We start from the raw sequence: 13,435 nt of genomic DNA on the forward strand, positions 1-13,435 counted from the left end.
AGTGAGTACATGGGCTGGGAACTCGACAACTCGAGTTCCACAGCACCATGATAGCTTCACTGAACACAGGAGTCTTTGGTACAAAACGACTCCTTTCAATAAACCCGCACTGATGCCAATGTGGGCTTTATTGTAACATGTCCCCAAAGGGCACCTCAGAGGTATTCCCTGGAACCCTACCGACCATAATGTGGTCACAGATTGGCTGTAAGCAGCCTGCCACCATCAGACATGTTTCTGGACCCCCTGGGTCGAGAGCCTCTGCTCTCTGGGACTAGAAACAATGTAAATCCTGGGCGGAGATGTTACACCTTCTCCACAAGGACGGGCACAGTACTCGAGAGGGAAGCTTCAAAGGCCTGCCGCCTTTGTAATGCGACTCATTGCCCCTGCTGTTAACTTGCCAGAAAAACGTAGGAGATTAGGAGGTGTACCCACCTCTGCCAACTCCATCCCTAAGGTGGGGGAGGCGAGGTGAAGCTCATCTTTCAGTCCCTGCCATCTTGAAGATGGGGAGACTCTTTAAATCGTGGCTAGGTCTATGCCCCGTCCCACGGGAGGGTGGCATTTTTCAAAAAGATTTGGTCATCATCAGCATCCTCTTCTCTTACAGTGAGGAGCTTATCTCTACCTTTGTCTGCAAAGGGCAGCCACAAGATTGCTGCCCACTGCTCCTGGGGGACCCTCTGAACTTTACAGGCCCTTTCCAGTGCAGTAATACATTTGTGGATGTCATCCCCACTCTGGTAGGGAGGGACAATCTTGCTTAGGTTTCTATGGTCATGAGACCTTTCCCTACGGGGGCGTGGCTTGACGCGCGACCATGATGGCCGCCAAACTGTAGAGCTCCGCAGTGTTGGTGCCTACATCCTGAGAATTCTCCTGCCGGGGGCCCCTCCCGGGTGCAGTGAGCTAAGGCGGAGGCGGCCCTTCCACACCCCGACACATCGGCGTGGCGACCGGCACGCGGGGACTCTGTGTGGACGGCTGGGGCTGTCTGCGGGCTACGGCTGGTGACAGAGTGGTGGGGCTGGAGCTCGGCGCTCGGCCGCGCGCCTGACTACACGCCGCAGCTTCGCGGGAGCTCCCTGGGCCGCGCCGGAAGTGGTGACAGAAGGCACGCTGAAGATCGGGCCCCTGGGACGGTGCTGCAGGTCCGCAGGGGGTTCCAGCCCAGTGCACGCGCGGTGCAGGCCGACATCGGAGAGCTCGCTGGAGCGGGAGGTGACTTACGCTGGGGGAGAAGGACGCAGCCGACCTTTGGGCCGAGGATATTCTGGCCGGACATGGTGGAAGTGAGACACGCCTGACGCTTAGGCGGGAGACATCCTGTGGTCCCGAGCCCGCCGGAGCGTGATAGCCCCATCGTGGAGTGGGCGGTACTGTGCTTCTTGTTGCGGCGCCCGGCTGCCTGCCCCACGGAGACGGAGGCAGGTGCGGGGGCGGCCCTGGCCCGGCAGTGACTGTGCCCCTGGACGCTCGGCCCTTGCGGAGGACGGCTCTGGAGGTGACGGGGGGCCGGAGTGCGAGACGCTGCCCGGTGCCCGCATTTAGCGGATGCCTCACTGTTCTCTACGCTACAGGCACTGGGAGAGCGACGATTGGTGCAGGATCATTGCTGGTGGTGTCCTTGCGCCCCTCTGCCGGTTGTGCCTCGTTGCGGGGTACAGCGCCGGCTGAATCCGGACCCCTGGACGTGACGGTTCCCACGTGCGGAGTGAGATTGTGGAAGACCACGTGGGAGTGTGGTGAGTGGCCTTCAGGAGCCGCGGCAGGCCTGCGCCTCGGGGGAGTCGTGGCCTGCGTCACCCAGCCAGTGGCCGCCTGGTGGAACGAGACGGATCGAGACATCTTCCCCCCGCCATCTTGCTGGGGCTGTCGGCTCGCTGATGTGGCAGTGAGCAGGCGGAGACGGAGACGTTGAGGGGGAAAAAGGCCTGCTCAGACTGAGCTGACCTTGGTCGCTGGTCGCCCAGACTGCGGACGGATGCCCACTGCACAGCAGCTGGTCATGGGTCGGCTGCGCAATGCCCCGAGGGATGGCCAGACACCGACGGCCGGCCCAGGCCGGGTCACGACGCCTGGGGACCCTGATGCGGCCCCACACACTGAACTGCTGGCGGCTAAGCTGGATTCTGTATTGGCCGCAGTGGAGCGGATCGGTTCCTCACTCGAGCAAACAAGATCATCCTTGGAGGCCCGTATCGATAAGGTCACGGTCGACTTCACGTTGCTTCACGTTGCTCCACGCGGATCACCGCAAGTTAGCGGACAAGGTGGCGCTACAGGGGCAGACTCTACAGGACGTACAACCGGTTGTGGCCACCCATACGGCCGCCCTCCAAGACCTGATTGACCGTGTCCACGTCTTGGAAGATCGCGTGGACGATGCCGAAGGACGTTCACGGCGCAGCAATGTGCGCGTGGTGGGCCTGCCGGAGGGGGTGGAGGGGCGGCAGCCGGAACATTACGTTACATTACGTACAATGCGCACTTTGATCGGACCCGCGAAGCTCTCGTCGCACTTCGTAGTGGAACGGGCCCACAGGGTTCCAACGCAGAGGCCCAGCCCCGGATCTCGGCCTCGGCCCTTCCTGTTTACGCTCCTTAATTACAGGGACGTAGTGCTCCGTGAGACCCGGAGGATTGGTGACATCACCGTTGGCAGTGGACAGGTACAATTTTTCCCAGACTACACCGCCTTGGTACAGAAACGCCGCAGTAATTATCTGGCGGTGAAGCGCCGCCTGCGTGAGTTGGAGATCTCGTACGCCCTTCTGTTCCCTTCACGTCTATGGGTGGTCACCACTGACGGCACCCGCTTCTTTGATACCCCATCCGAGGTCTGGGACTGGCTGGAGGACACTGGGCGCAGTGATGGCCGGCGGCCGCAGGGCGTGGAAGTGGCTCCGCGGGGTGGCAGGAGGTCTCGGCAGCGCAGGGGGAGAGGACACCGGCGAGAGGAGGGGCGGAGCATGGGGGTGGCCCCCAGCCCGGAGAAGAGCAGAATGGAACGGCGAGAAGCGTTGGCGGCGGAGGCTACTCTCGGGTCCCCGGACAGCAAGAGTGGAGAGGCTGCCCAGGAACATGGCGGACTGATGACTAGCGGCTCCTCTTCCCCGTCCACCGAGATATCGGATGACCAGCTGATGCCACTGGTCACCCCACAGACATCGGACCATGTGATGTAGAACAGTGCCGGGGAGGGGGTCGAAGTCATCGCCACGGGTACTCCCCAGAAACGGGCCCTGACTCTTGCAGACTGACGCCGCTTGGCCCGAGCCTGTGTGGCCGACGGAGTGGTGAGATATGGACAGGAAGTGACTTGTTTTTGGATCTCTGGGGGGTTGGCGGGGGGGCTGGGACGGGGAGGCGGCTGGGCTGGTGTTCCTCTGTAGCGGGGGGAACACCTGAGGTGATAGACGTGCACACCTGGGGGTTTATGTTGTGGGGGTCACGCACTCCTTGGACTTATGCTGCGCCACGGGAATGGGAGCCCCTTGCACCACATGTACACAGGCACCTCGTAGGGGAGCACACATTTGCAGCAGCCACCACTCGCCCGCCCCATTAGCCACAATTAGGCTAAGTTAAGTATTGTGAGCATTGCCTCATGGTTTGGACGAATACCTTTAGAGGGGTTTGCCCTGATAGTTACTTTGGCCTGTTTGGTCTGTTTACATGCACGATAGTATGTTTCTGCGTTGTTGTTTTGTTGGGTTATCAATGCAGCTCACTACATAGTCCAGTGAAGGCCCTCTGCCTCCTGTCCTGGGGCGGCGTCCCTGGCCCCCGCCACGGGCTCGCGATTCGGCTTTACTCATGGCTGTTACAAATGTAGTCACGTGGAATGTCCGCGGTATGCATACGCCGGCGCGTAGGTACTCAGTCTATGCATACATGCAGCGACACGCGGTGGCTATAGCTCTCCTGCAGGAAACGCACAGGACGTTGAAGGAACTGGGAAGGCTGCGCATGCGATGGAGGGGACAGGTGTATGGCACTACATGCTCGGCACACGCTAGAGGCACGCTGATATGGGTACGGGCGGGTACCCCGTTTGTCTGCTTGGAGGTGTTGGTGGACCCGGAGGGGAGGTACACCCTGGTGCATGGGAGGGTTGATGGGCAACAGGTGCTACTGGGGTCCCTTTACGCGCCAAATGTAGATCAGTCCCCCTATCTGGCCAGTCTATCGGCGGTGCTGGCACCATACGCTGGCCTTCCCTGGCTCCTGGGGGGAGATTTTAATTCCGTGCTTGATGTATATTTGGACCGGTCCTTCCCGCCCCTGCGGGGCACTCAGGTGGGGTCGAACGCCAGGGCCCTGGCCACCTGGTTGTCGCATTGGACCTTGATTGACCTGTGGCGGAGCGTCCACCCGGACGACCGCGTGTATTCATTCTACTCGGCGGTTCACGGCCTCCATGTTCGGTTAGACAGGGTGGTGGGCACCCGTTCGGTGCTTCCGTGGGTGACTCGAGCGGAATATATGGGCCGGACGCACTCGGACCACAATCCCCTCATCCTGGGACTCCGGTGGCGGCCGGATAGACCTCCTGTTCCGACCTGGCGCCTTCAGACGGTGGCCTTGGAAAATTCGGAGTTTCGTGCCTCCCTGGGTACAGCGATTGAACAATACTTTGACCTTAATGAGGGCTCCACGGATAGTGAGCTGCTGGAATGGGACGCCCATAAAGTGTATATTAGAGGGCACTGCTTGGGTGCGACATGGAACATTCGTAGGCAGCTGTCGCGGGATCTTGCCGCCCTGGAGTCCCGCCTCCTCTCCTGTGAATCACTTGGGGAGGGTGGTGGCGTGGACTCGGGCTGCCTATTGGAGCTCCGGGCACGCCATACCGCACTTCTAGACCGGCTACGCTGCCTTAACTATGCGGCTCACTCCGCTCGGGTACATGCCACGTCCGACAGGGCTGGGTGACTCCTGGCCTGGCTGATCAGGCAGGAGACCGCTCGTGCCCCAATAGGTGCCATTACTGACCCTGACGGCACGCTGGTCCACACCCAATGGGAAATTCACCAGGCATTCACGGCGCACTATACCACGCTGTACAGGTCGACTGGGAGGAGACGAGAATGTGACTTAGATGAGTTCCTGGAGGCTCTAGAACTTCCCGTGGTCCCGGAGGAGCATCATGCCTCCCTGGAATGCCCCCCCACAGTAGAAGAGATAGGGGATGCTATCTCCTCGTTGGCGACAGGGAAGGCGCCGGGGCCAGACGGGCTACCGGCGGAATACTACAAATCGTACCGAGAGTCTCCGATACCTAAACTCCACAGCCTTTACTTAACTGCACTAGAGAATGGCACACTACCGGAGTCGATGAAAGAGGCCTACCTGATTTCCCTACTTAAGCCGGGACGCGACGCCGCCCAGTTGGGATCTTATCGCCCGCTCGCCCTGCTCAACACGGACTATAAAATCCTGGCGAAGATACTGGCGGAGAGGTTGGCGCCGGTGGTGCCCACGCTGGTGCACAGTGATCAAAACGGCTTTGTGCCCAAGCGCAGCACTTCCCTCAACTTGAGGCGGTTCTTCCGAGTGATGGCGAAGAGCACCCGACTCTGGCCTCGGGCGGGCTGTCTAATATTAGACCTGGAGAAGGCCTTCGATTGTCTGGAGTGGAGGTACTTGGTGACCACGCTGTCGAGATTTGGACTGGGGCTTGGCTTTCTCCAACTAGCGGCACTTCTGTATAAAGGCCCAACGGTGAGAGTGCGCACTGGCCCGTACATCTCGGACCCCATCAAAATCGGCCGTGGCACCAGGCAGGGTGGCCGCTGTCACCCCTCCTGTTTGCGCTCGCAATGGAGCCGTTAGCGGCAACGCTACGGAGGGACTTGGCGGACGGCATTCCGCTGGGAGATGCGGTACACCAGGTGTCCCTTTATGCGGATGATCTCCTAGTCTTTGTCAGAGACGTGTCTTCTATCCCTGTGGGGCTGGAACGTGTCCTGGCTACCTTTGAACAGCTCTCGGGACTCCGGGTGAATGCAGCCAAATCCTGCCTATATGCTTTCAGGGACGACACTCAGGACCCCGACTACCAACTTGGTGGGGTGCGAGTGCAGTGGCAATCGGACACCTTTCGTTACTTGGGAGTCCAAGTCTATCGCAGGCCAGAAGACCTGGTGGAAGGCAACCTGGGACGAGCCGTGACGGCGATTCGGTCTCAGATGGCATTCTGGAGTACGCTTGCCCTGTCGGTCACTGGACGAATAGCGCTTGTCAAGATGGTGGTGCTGCCTCGTCTGTTGTACTACTTTGCCAATTTGCCGCTGTACATACCGGCGTCTTTTTTCACCAGCCACATGCGATCCCTCCGGGACTTTGTGTGGGGAGCGGCACGCCATAGGGTCGCGCTGCCCAAGCTATGCCTCCCCGTAGGCCAGGGCGGGCTCGCGATGCCCTGTCTGGAACATTACTATTTGGCGGCGCAGTTACAATGGGTGGCCCGGTGGCTGGCGGACAAATGTCGGGAGGACACTGCGACGGCGGGGAGCCCTCCGCTGGAGTTGGCAGAGCTCCTACGGATCTTTCACCCGACGACGGCTGCTTTGCGGTCCGCGCCTGTGCTGTTAGCAGTGGCGTGTAAATGCTACCGCAGAAGCCTCCGGCTCACCAGTACCAGGATCCCTTATGCCCCGGCTATACCCCTGGAGGGTTCTCCTCGTGGCCAGGACACGCTTGGAGCCGTGGAACTGAGGGACTGGCATGCGGTTGATATCCACACCCTAGAGGACCTGTACCGTGAGGGAGTGCTTTTGCCATTTGAGACCCTTGCGGAGGAGACGGGGCTGGCGCGGGGCCAATTTCTCCGCCATCGGGCACTGATGGAGACACTGGCGGGGCACTGGGGAAACTTGCGGGAGGAGCCGGAGCAGCACTTGGTGATGCAATATCTACATGTCTTGGGCCGAGGAGGGCACCTGATTAGATGGTTTGCCGCGGCCTTACGCACACACGCAGCGCCAAGCCTGGGGGCATTACGCGAGAAGTGGGAGGCGGACCTTGCCCGCCCCATGGCGGATAAAGAATGGGATAGGGTGCTGCAGGGTCCAAGGAGGGTGCCGAGAAATATGAGATTCCGCCAAATACAGTTTTTCGTCTTGCACAGGACCTACCTAACGCCAGCTGCCATTAATAGATATTTCCACCGTGTGGACGCAAGCTGTCCCCGTTGCGCAGAGGTTGATGCTGATCTGCTTCACATGTTGTGGGGTTGCCCGGGACTGAGTGCATACTGGCAGGCGGTACACGAGATGCTCCGTGGGTGCACGGGACGGGAGATTCCCCCTGAATGGCCTACTTACCTGTTGCACCTCTTTCATTGGTCGCCCGCGGTTAAGGTTGCCTCTCGTTTTATAGACCTGGGGATCATAGTAGCAAAGCGACTTATCACTAAGCGCTGGAAGGCAGGCGCGGCGCCGCTTGCGCGGGCGTGGCGCGGCTCTTTTCTGGTCTGGGCCAAGGCGGAGGAGGTGGCACTTCGGAGGGAGGAAACACTGGGCCTCCGGGTGACACCAATCGCATCCCAATGGGGAGAGATGCTGCAGGTCCTGTTACGGTCCGATGGGACGGCCCTGGCTGGGGACGGTAGCGAGTAGCAGGAGCCGCGTTAGGCGTAGGGGGGCTGTCCGATCTGGTGGGCTGGGGCGGCACGGGGGGTGCCTGAATTGATATTGGTGACCATGCATGCCGCGACTCGGATGATAGTAGGCGTGACGTTCCTGGGGGTGGGGGGCCGGGGGGGGGTGGTTCACCGGGGGGGGGGGGGGTCTGAGGGAGAAGGGCATCTGGAATTAAACTTGTGAGCTGCTGTTGGATGTTGTTTTAGTTGAACGGTTGTAGAAGGGACAGTCCCCCAGTTGTAGGATGGGCTGTTCAGCGATGTTTGAATATCGATCTGGGGGTGCACTGGGATACATACGTCTTTGGCAAAAGAGACTGCGACTTGACGCTTTCCGCTAGTGATGGGACTACAACATTGCGCGTAATGATAGTTTTCCTCGCAGACTCCCAGGTTACAACTTTAATCAATGCTAAATGCCACTTGACTGGTGCAAAGTGTTATGATTATATGTGATGGGTTCTGCGATGTTGCTGTGCACCAGCTGTAATTATGCTCTCTGCCATTCTAAGATGTATCGTATGCTTTTCACTGCAACTTACAACTTAATAAACAGATTTCTAAATGAGACCTTTCCCTACCACTAGGGATGTTGCTGCTACCATGGGGCTCTAGCCCCAGCTGTCTTCTAGCTTTCTGAAGCTCCAGGGACTCCCTTTCTAAAGCTAACTGCTCTCTTCTGATCCTAAGCTGAGCTTCCTCATACTTGAGCAGCCTCTTTCCTCTCATGAGAGGATTCCCTCCTATGAGAGGAAACAGAGGTCCCTATGGAGGTGTCAGAATGGTTAGACTCCTGAGAAGGAGATCTTGACCTTCTAGGCACACTCCCAACTCTCACTGATGGAGGAAAGAGAGGGCCATTGTGGCCATATTCCTCATCTTCAGGAGGAGTTGCATTATCCAGGTTAAGATCATTATCATCTTCCTGGTCAGCTTCAGAGGTCAGGTCATAGGTATTTTCACCCCTGGGCCTTTCCTCATCTGCTGCCCCACCCACTCTGCCTACCCCTTCAGACCCTGAGGTCTTTCTGAGATCATCTAAAAGCAGTACCCCTATGAGACGTTGGGTGTTTGAACTTTTCTCTGTGTTTAATTTCCTAGTACTACACAATGCTCTCAATTCCAAGAATGGGAGTTGGTCATACTTGGATGCTAGAAGCCCACCGGCTTCTGGCAGGGACCCACTGGTTCCTGGCCTTGAAGAGATCACTAGTGAGGTGTGGTGTATGCACCTACCTACTCTAGTGCGGCCTACTAAACTCTCTTGAGATGTAGAAAGGGTGTGCTAAGCCCTTGACACACAACTCTAAGTTCAGTAGAACTTACTGTAATTTAAGCTTGAATTATATGTACCTCAGGTACCTTTAGTGGTTTTCAGTTAGCCACTCACTTGAAATTATCTGGTAAAACAATGCTTGAATCCCACCGATGCCACCAATATGAGAAGTTTATGCTGTCCACTAGTTATAGTGGGCACCTTGCATCCGTCCAAACAAACCCTTATTGATGAGAGGTTAAAGACAACCTTATTTGAAAGCTATCCTAGTGGTAGCTATGGAGAGCAGCCTTCAGGCTAAGTCTTGAAGGAGTGTAAAGCAACTTTTTTCATCAGTCTAGAATCTCTTGAATGACTAAATGAAAGGAGAACCACACCAGGTATATATATATAAAATATATGTATGTATTACTAAACACACCCCACTGGTCTCTTTATGAGGCTAGGGGTCAAAGCACATATGTTACACTTCAAATATCACAGTAAATTAGCACAATATACGTTAGGCCCTAGGGGTGAACAAACCCTACATTAAGAAAGTGGTATAAGAACCACGACTTGGCTAGTCACAAGGCCTAGAGCCTGTAGAATTGCTGGGACCCAAGGAACCACCCAAGGTAGTGACACAGGGGGCCCACGGGGGACGTGTGCAGGGAGAACACAGCCGCGAGCTCCGTTAGCTTCTATGGGGAAAGTCGCGGTTAGAATTTTTAAAGTTTAAGGACACTTAGGAGTGGACTAGGAACAAACCCTTTTGGACATAGATGGTTCTAGGGCCAACACCCACAGGAGCACCGGACTACTCATGTTACATCAACCTGGGAAGCCGGGTGCATAGGTGTCAAATGGTGTCGGGTCGCGTCGTCTTTTTCAATGGCAGGATGCTGAAAAGTGCTGCTGCCGGGAAGAGAAGTGTCCAAAGAGATCCAAGCCTGGATCGAAGATGTGAAGAACCTGAAAGCAGAGGGGACAGAGTCTGGGTCACTTGCCAGGGACCAGGGGCACAACAGACGAATGCCCACCTATGTTGGGTGCTTCAGGTGCGAGAAGGGGAAGCTTGACTCTTCAGCCACGAGGACCAGGAGGCGTAGAGGACGACCAGCAGCTGGATTCGAGCTGTCCCACGAAGGAGGTCGAGTGCTGCAGCGTCGGTGCCCGGATTGGACACAACAAGCCTTGGCAACAGCAGCTCACGCAGGAAGAGGAAAGATGCTTCGGTACGGACCAGCAAGGTCCTGGGGACTCCCCAAGCGATGGAGAGTCAGGGCACGTCTGAAGCAACCAGGGAAGCTCAATTAAAGTTAAAGTTGGCTTCACAGGGACCCACTAGTCAACGGACCAGGGATCGCGAAGGCACCTCGAGAGAAAACACAAAGGGCCGGCTCACGGAACCCTCGTGGAGTGTAGGCCAGCAATCTTCGGTGGAAAAGGTGCTCGGGTCTGGGCTACAAGTAACCCAATGCACAGCCTCAAGGGACGTCGAGAAGCTGATACACTTGCAAATGTCCAGGGGTTCCGGTTCCACGGTACCCACGAGGGCTACGGGTCTCAGCTTTGCTGGGGACTCGGGTCAGCCTCTGGGAAGTCTGGAAGCCCACCTCCTGTGTTGCAAATTCTCCGGCGTCCGGCGGGAGCTTCGGAGATGCAAACCGGACAGATGCCTCTTTGGTGCCTGCCTTGCAGGGGATTAAATCCTTTACTCCAAGGGAGATTCTTCAGTCATCTAGTCGTGTAGATCATCGAAGTACCGGGATTTCTGTATCAGAGTTTCATCCAGGTGTAATCTAAAGTCCTGTAGCCAAGGGTTCCTGTCTTATACCTAAGGAAGGGGTTGGGCATCCTGTGGGGGTCCACCTATGGGAGGGTCAGGAAAGAGGGGTGGCTACACCCATTTCCTTTGTCCAGTTTCGCGCCAGAGCAGGGGCTGGTAGCCCCCGCAACCGGTTTGAGCTGGGATCATACTCCCACATCAGTTACTGGTGTGGGGATATGATTCCAAGCTGTTTGACACCAAACACAACATATTTCTGTGCAGCCATCCCAAAGTTAGCATTTACCGTTAGGTTATAATTAGGGCTGGGAGGAATTGACATAAGGCCTCTACGTGGAATTATGGAAAACTTGTGTGGAAAACGAGCGCATGTCCTAAGGGTCCGTGTGCCCGGGACAGGAGTCCCTCGTGCCCGGGCAGGCTCCCTGATCTCCCTGGCCTGGCTGGGTTGAGAAGCAGGGACCGGCCCCGGAGCATGGGTTTCAGTCAGGGCCTGGGGTGTGGGAGCCCCCGTCCTGCGGCCTGCCAAGTGTCCATCTGCCCGGGACAAGGGTCACTGGTGCAGAGACCCGGAGCCCTGCAAGGGCAGGCGGGAGCCCTACCGCTATGGCTCGGCTCAGGGTGGGCAGATGGGCGTCCTTTCGGTCCCGGCCATCTGGTCGCACCTTTCCCCTCCGCCATCTGGTCGCACGCAATGCTTTCTAATGGGGCGACCAGATGGCTGGGCCGTCCTGGAAGTCCAGATGAGGGCTCATTTGCCTCCCCGATCCAAGCCAGGACTCCAGGAGGTCAGGCGCGTCCGCGCCTAGGATCCCCTCAGTCTTGCGGTGCGCACAGGTTACCCGAAAGGGGGGTAGCCTTCCTCTGGATTACTAGGGACATGGTACTCTGGGACCCCTCTCGGCCGAGCGGTCCTGAGCCGGACGGGCCAGGATGCCGCCCAACCCTGGTCCGTCCCTGGGCCTGCCGCGTGGCAGGCTGCCCTGGATGGGGTCCGGCGGCCCAGGGAGCCTCCCCCTGCTGGGCTGGGTCCAGGAGCCCCGGGGAGGGCGGCCTCCCCACCCCAGGCTCCGTCCTCGGTGCTGCTGCGTGGCAGGGTGCCCGAACGGGGTCCCAAGGGCCCAGGGAGGCTTCCCCTTCGCCTCCAGGCCTGGGAGCCCCGGCTGGGTCCAGGGGTTCTCCCGACCCCGGCTCAGGTGCTCCAGCCCTGGGCCCGACCCCCGGCCTGCTGCCCCACCAAAGGCCCGGGACGGGGTTCCATCGTGTCCGGGGAGCCTCCCCTTGCTTGGCTGGGTTCAGGGGCTCCCTGCGGCCCCAGGGAGGGTGACCTCCCCACCCCGGGGTCCATTCTCAGTCCCGCCGCGTGACAGGGTGCCTGGAATGGTGTCCGGTGGGCTTCCCCTGTGCCTCTGGGACTGGGAGCCCTGGTTGGGTCCAGGGGCCCGTTGGGCCTCGTGTCGGGTGCTCCGGCCCTGGGCCCTGTCCCCTGGCCTGCTGCTCCACCAAGGGCCCAGGACAGGGGTCCGTCAGTCCCGTGCAGGCCTCCCCTGCTTGTCAAGGTGTCTGCGGGCACAGGGTCGGAGGGCCAGTCGGGGTTCCCCTCGCAGCCTCCATGGATGGGGCCCAGCTGGGGCCCTGGGCCTCCGGTCCCCCACGCACCTGCCTCTCAGCCCCTTCCCGATTGACCTTTTTCTACGAGTTTGCTCAGTCAGACCTCCATGATGTCCGGCGATTCTGAGACAGGGGAAGGTCGGGTCTGTACCTGCCTCTCAGCTCCTTCCTGATGGGCCTTTACTTTGAGCCTGCTCACCCCGGGAGCAGGCAGGAATGTGAAGCCGCTATCGCCCCTCGCAGGGTGACCTGCCAGGGGATGCCCTGGCCGTACTCTGATGGATTGAGCACTCTCGGTCCGTTTAGAGATGGACTGCTTGGCCAGCCTCTGCTGTTTCAAGCAAGGAGCTTCCTCCCCGCATGGACCGTCCGACTCGAGGGTCTGCCGCCTGGCAGGAGACCCTTCACCCTACCCAGCAGAGCGAAGGCCGAGCGGCCCCGGCAGCTCGTGCCCCCCAGTGGTCTGACCAGAGCGGAAGGAGTTGGGTGGCGCCAGGCCCTCGGATGCTGCTCCCCAGCAGGTTCGTAGGCCCCGTGCACCATGCTGTCACCCCTCTCCACCTAGCACATTTCCACAGCAGCTCGGATCGACTGCTCCAAGGGGTGCCGCCGCCAGGCTCTGGCATCCCTGCACCTCGCTCAGGCTGCGCCTCAGACTGCCTCTCCCTTCCGGGTGAGACGGCTGGGCCTGCCAGTGCCCATGTGACCGCACCTCTCCACCCCTCCAGTGAGCCCTCCCGCCCAGGCGGGTGGGCTCCTTCCCCCAGCAGGCTCCCCGAGAGGGAGGGGTGCGCGAAGGTTGTCCGGTCAGGGAGATGGGCATGCGGCCCCCCGAACCTACCCCATCAGCAGGTGCGACTACCTGGTTGATCCTGTCAGTAGCATATGCTTGTCTCAAAGATTAAGCCATGCACGTGTAAGTACACACGGCCGGCATAGTGAAACTGCGAATGGCTCATTAAATCAGTTATGGTTCCTTTGATCGCCACATCTGTTACTTGGAGAACTGTGGTAATTCTAGAGCTAATACATGCCGACGAGCGCTGACCTCCCGGGAAGCGTGCATTTATCAGACCAAGACCAATCTGTGCTCGCCCGGCCGCGTTGGTGACTCGAGATAACCTCG

General features: G+C 58.8%; 1 protein-coding gene and 1 pseudogene across 1 annotated transcript in view; one reads left to right on the forward strand and one right to left on the reverse strand.

Annotated features, from left to right (window-relative positions):
- MORC3 (MORC family CW-type zinc finger 3) overlaps window positions 1–13,435 on the reverse strand; it is a 684,179-nt gene that overhangs the window by 329,428 nt on the left and 341,316 nt on the right. The gene's annotated exons all lie outside the window — the stretch shown is intronic.
- LOC146801800 (18S ribosomal RNA) overlaps window positions 13,169–13,435 on the forward strand; it is a 1,710-nt pseudogene continuing 1,443 nt past the window's right edge.

This window comes from Triturus cristatus, chromosome 8 (genome assembly GCF_964204655.1).
Source record: "Triturus cristatus chromosome 8, aTriCri1.1, whole genome shotgun sequence".
In the NCBI taxonomy this organism is placed as follows: Eukaryota; Metazoa; Chordata; class Amphibia; order Caudata; family Salamandridae; genus Triturus; species Triturus cristatus.